Source organism: Nymphaea colorata, chromosome 4 (assembly GCF_008831285.2).
Source record: "Nymphaea colorata isolate Beijing-Zhang1983 chromosome 4, ASM883128v2, whole genome shotgun sequence".
Lineage (NCBI taxonomy): Eukaryota > Viridiplantae > Streptophyta > Magnoliopsida > Nymphaeales > Nymphaeaceae > Nymphaea > Nymphaea colorata.
The window spans coordinates 22,658,298-22,664,297 of NC_045141.1; positions in this window are offsets into that span (position 1 = coordinate 22,658,298).

Consider the following 6,000-nt stretch of genomic DNA (forward strand, 5'->3'; position numbering starts at 1 on the left):
GTGGTAGGGTAGTCAACGGATCCTCATTTAAAGCTGTCGGGCTTCATGTGGAAAGTAGCAGAAGCTTCCTCCTGATCATCGTTTGGACTATGGTCAAGTTCTTGAACTAAATCGCAGAGTTCAGGAACTGTGTCGTCTAAGGATCTAAACTGTGTCTCTGGTCAAAGATGAGAGAACCCTTAAGACCAGAGGATCTTTGTTAGTGGGTCTTGGAGTTCCAGGCCCGTTCCTGCTGGATCCAAGGACTTCGTTGGATCCGGATGTGGAAATGAAAGTCATTGATTTTAGATTAAACAATCAAATCCAATATTCTAGCCGGAGTTTGGGTCCAGCATTGGTCCAGATGCCATTGAGATAAAGGTCCTAGAAGGATCCAAAATGAGAACTGCACCTACCTACTCTTCAAAATTTGGATCTGTATCTGAGAAACTTCCTACCAACTAGGATTCCAAACAACAGCCAAATGTATTGGAGGCCGGGTCAGGAATCAGGTCCTTCTATCGATCCAAACCTTTTGTATTCCTTGTCCAGGCCTATCAGTGCCAAACTTGTACATGGTCGCTAGCTTCTAATTGACAAAACCACCGCTATTAAGTATAGAAAGACTTTTTGTAAGGCTGTTTATGTAACTATTAGTATATCAGGTTGTATTCCACTGTCCAAGGCAGGTGGAGGCTGGTATGTACAATTGGCCACGGTAACCTAAGGTTGTGTCCTAGGGCTACACAACGAGCCAGCTAACTCGGGCTGGTGTTTGACTCGTTTATAAACGAGTCCAGCTCGAGTTTACAAATATACTCAAAGCGAAAGAACTTGACTCATTTATATTCAACTCGACTCATACTGGTACTCTATATAATATTGTCAAAACCGGTTCATTGGTTTTAACTTTTAGGGTGGAAAAACAAATTTTTACAAGTTACATGGAGTTAACGCTTACATGACTTAAACGAGTTACATGAGTTAACGCTTACATGACTTAAACGAGTTAATGTGTACACGAGTTAACACTAAATGAGTTAAGCGAGTAGAGTTCGAGCCCAGCTCGAGCTGGCCAAGCTCGGGCTTGACTCGGCTTGTGTGCAGCCCCACCGTAACCTACCGTAACCTAAAGTACTCTATATAATATTGCCAAAACCAGTTCACCAAATCACTGGTTTTAACTTTTAGGATAAAAGCAATTTTTCACAAGTTTCACGGGTTAATGCTTACATGAGTTAAACAAATTATAGAAGTTAACACTTACATGAGTTGAACGAGTTAATGCTAAACGAGTTAAATGAGTTAAACAAGTAGAGTTTGAGCTCAATTTTGTATAGTCGAGTAGAGCTGGAGCTTGCTCTAAGAAGCTCGACTAAAGTTCAAGCAGAGTAGAGCTCGAACTGGCCAAACTCGGGTGCCTGCACGTCCTTTATTCCACTGTCTAACCTTTATTCCACTGTCTAAGGGCACGTGTAGGCTGGTGAGCACAATTGGCCACGGTAACTTACAAAAATTGCTTTCCTTTTACCTTGGTGCTTCCCTAATTTTTTAAGTATTATGAGTACCCTTTAGATGTTAAAAATTAAAATTACTAGTGCTCCTTAATAAAAAATTTTTGGCTCCACCATTGTTGTATTTTATATATTTATGTTCCAAAATAATTTTATATACAAAGATTTGACCTCTCAAAGGTGTTATTGGGGAAACATAAAGTAAATTTCTTATGCGAACCAAGGTGGAGCCCAGTAATAGAGCAAGGCTAACTATTGGAGCATTGGCTTCTCGTTCCTTACTAAAACCGAACAAGATCAGTCCCCATATAAATTTTTCTGGTTCCGCCTTTATCGGCCTGTTCGGCGATATGGCTCGGAACATAGCCCTTGTGTGCACTAGTCTAACCAACCTACATGAACCAAAGTTGAACCTTGTATATTAACCAATAGGGCCCCTTGAACAAGTGGGTCAGCTTGTCTTAACCACCACAAGTTGATGACCAAGGGCGGGCACCGATGATCAGCTTCTAGATCATGTCCACTCCTTGTATTGTTCAAGCAACGTCAATAATTGTGCACCAATGGACTTTGTTAACTTAGGAATATTTTAGCCACCAAGTCGTTATCATGTGAACAGAAAACAAATAAGGGCCCCAAAATATCATGTCATGATTGAGCGATTCCAAAACCTGTTTGTCCATCAATTTCGACTTTTCCAAATGAAGATAAGGTCCTCCCCATGAATCAAACTTCCACATAGAGTTAGATGTCCCATTTTTACTATTACAAAAGTGGAAACAAAGGGTAGCCCATCTTCAGAGTTGGATGCTTTTCAACTTTTCTAATGGCATTTTGACAATCGAATTCCGTGAATATGGTTAAAAAATTACCTTGAATGGTAAAGATAAGTTGATCGATACATAGAACAAATTCTCGCATGCCTTGTCTCATGACTAGGGGTGGCGGGCCCGGGCCTGGGTCCAGCCCCGACCTGATATCCCAGGTCTCGGGTCGGGTCCGACCCGGTTCGGCCCGACTCGGTTCGGCCCGTTTGAGCCTTCATTTGACGGCCGCGTTTGTCGAGGGGGAACTGCTGCGAGGTAACAAAATTTCATATTTGGGCTAGAGGTGGAGAAACATGTAGGTTTTGTTTGCACAGACTATTATTCATGGTCTCTCAAAATTTCTTTATTTGCATATTAACATGTTTTATTATTTGCCCATTTATGTATAGTGGTGCCGTTGAAAGTTCCAACATTTTTTGAATTAGTGCCCTTTGATCCAACGTTTCTGCCTCCATTTGAGCATATGAATGATGTATATGGCCTTTGGGGTGGAACCAAGGTGGGGTCTGCATGAGCTCTGACTTCAACTCAATTTGTTTTTAAATTTACATGTAAATTTAAAAAAAATTCACTTGTTTTATATAAAAAGTTTGAAAAATGATATTTCGTCCCTAATCAAAATTTTAAAACTTTAATTCATCCCCCCTTTATATTTTTTTTTGGTTTTGTTGAATGATTGGCGTAATAAAAAAAATGAGTAGTTGTATCCTTCCACATCCCATTAAATGGTTTGGGTTCATTTAATGTGATTTATTTGTATTTTGTCATTTGTGAAAAGGCAATTCGTGTGGATTTTATGGCGTTTTGTCATTTATGTAAGGGAAGTTACTAGTGAGCAACGACGTAGACTTGTGAGGCTTGATTTTAACGAGTCTGACTAAATCAGATACGGCTAATCTCCGTTCAAATTTAGGGTCCGGAATTCTTAAATTGAAAGGGAATAGAAGCAGTGGCTATTTACACATAAATATTTCATTACTTTTTATATGAGTTCTCTTTAAGGGCCATTTGGTAGTAATGATATTTTGTGAACGTTTCATAAATCAACTTCAAACATTGGGGTTGATTTATGGAACACGAAAACAAGTGTTATGTGAATCCACCTCAATATGCGTTGCAGATTCATGAGACACTCAGAGTGCACTCTTGACGCCAAACGACCCCATAAAATTTAAAATTTAAAGTAACTGTATCCCTCATTCAAAATTTTTTGGCTCCGTCGTGCAGCAGAACTGAGATAAGATTCAAGATTTACATGTAGTATGATATCCATGTTGGTTTCCCAAACCTGAACTAAACTTGGATCCATAATAACATATAAAACCTAGGTCTAATAAATAAAAGGATCCTATTTCCATAACTGAATATTGCTTCACGTGCATGCATGCATGCATGCATGTTATGTGTGTGATGCTCATCACTCATGCATGTCTATGGATGAGAAAGACTTCAAGCTTTTCATTTCTTGCTTTTTGTGCCCTAGACTCATAACTCCTAATTATAAAAAGGGAGACTCTAGTACACCAAAAGTTTGTGTTGTCAAGGCAGTGATAGTTAATGCTTCTTGGTTTTGCCCAAACCAAAATATCAGATTTGGAAATCTCTGGGAACCAAAGGGAAAGAGGACAGTATACAAGTATTTTTGGGATCTTGTGAGTACCCACTAGATAATAACAAAGAAAAGCCACCTTCCCTGAGTTCTACAAAAACTAATTAAATACTTTTTAAAAAAGGCTTATCTTGCTTGGAAAGGAGGAGTACCAAAGCATATGCCAAGTCTTTTTCTTTTTCTTGAAAGGGGAAACTTCTTATTAACATCTACTCATGTTGTTAAGGGCACTGTGCCATTAAATATCTCAAAGCTGTGTTTTTGTTGAGGGTGAAGAAGTAAAATTGGGGTTTAAAGTACCATTTTGAAGATTTTTAAAAGATGTTGGCACAATTATTGAGGTGCACAGGACAGATTTTAGGGTTTCATTGGGCTCAAGGTTTTCTTCGCATTCCGTACCATTTTTTTGGGAATAAAAAAATAAAAAAAATCAATATTGCGACAATTAATAACAGTTTGAATTTACGTTATTACATAAAACTGAAATTGGATATAATGTGTTTGTGAAAGGAAAACTTTGGTTCTTAATTGGACTCATATTTTTACTATAGGAATCTGACTAAACTGATTTTGGATCAGACCAAATACTGCACATCTGATTTTGCATCTTGATCGCTTTCATCATATGTTTCTAAAGAAGTGGTCTTTTCATTCCTCAAGTTTCGATGTAGTAGCTAGAAAAAGGATGGAAATGGTAGGATTTGGATCAACAAAATGCATAAGTCGGACGAGACATAAATATATACGTAATAGAGGGCAAACGGTGTTGCATTGTCTTGGTAGAGGTGAAAGACAATCGGCATCCTATGTGGTACAAATTTTCGATAGAAAAAAACGAATATGAGAAGACATAAAGCCATAGAGGAGGGAACTTGAGGTACAGTTTTTTTTTTGTTTAATAAAAGAAACAAATAAGAGAAAAAACAAAGGCTTCCGATGAACAGACACTAATAGATACTCCCTACCAGGGCCGACTGGGGTCCTACATAGGGAGAAAGCTGACTCGATAAGCTTGGGTGGGCTTGATATTTGTTTATTATTAATTTTTATATATAAATATAATAATTTATATGAGTAATTACGTATATATATTATTTTATATTAAAAAATATTTTTTTAATTTAATCGAACCGACTTGAGTCAAGCTCGGGTTTGAATGGTTGGGCTGGCCCAGGTCCGAGTTTCGAGTGTGGAGCCAGCCCGATGCTTAGGTTTAGGTCCAAGGCTGTTTTCGATGCTTCAGGGTGACGCCATCACAATGCCTTTAACTTACATAAAAAATAGAACTTCAATAGCTAATGAGAGCCATTTTTCCACAAGGAAAGAACAAAAAGAAACGTTAGCGCAAATGCATTCTTGTGCCATAGAGCTCAAAGTCGAGAAAAACCATCAAAATTTTAACATTAATTGATATTCAGAACAAGGTTTCTTATTTTTAAATTTATTACAACTCATGTTTAAGTAGAGAGTTTTATAGCTCGCTTAGGGCCATAAAACCCCGTTGCTGCTGTCCCTGGCCCATGGCCTATACATTCTTCAGAGAACCAAAGCCCGTAGAGCTTGAACTACAATTACCTCACAGCCAAGTCTCGATTCCACCATGTCAATCTCGTTAGGGCCCTATGAACTATTTGATTTTTGAATCGAACATCTTTTTCTGTAAAAGGGTATTTGATTTTTCTGGAATAAAGGGGGTTTGGGCCACTGTAAGCAGCATGACTATGTTAAATTAGCATGCAGTTGAAATCTTCAAAAATATTTTTTTTGGCTATGTTTGGACCATTACTTGGTGATTATGAAAAGCTCCAGATCCTTCTTTGAGCAATTACTAAGTTTAGCATAAAAGGTCTGAGAATTTGAATCCAAACAAGTGTTTGGTACCTTGAGGGAAAGGGTGGGGGCTGCAGCTCTTAGTCCGACAGTAAGATGAAATATTTCACATGCTCAACCGGAATCCAAACAAATGTTTTGAATCTAAATCTAGTTACATGGGAATAGAAGCTAGATGTGATGCTAACCATATCAGATTACACTTCAAAAAATACCTTAGATATAAACCCTATTATGTATA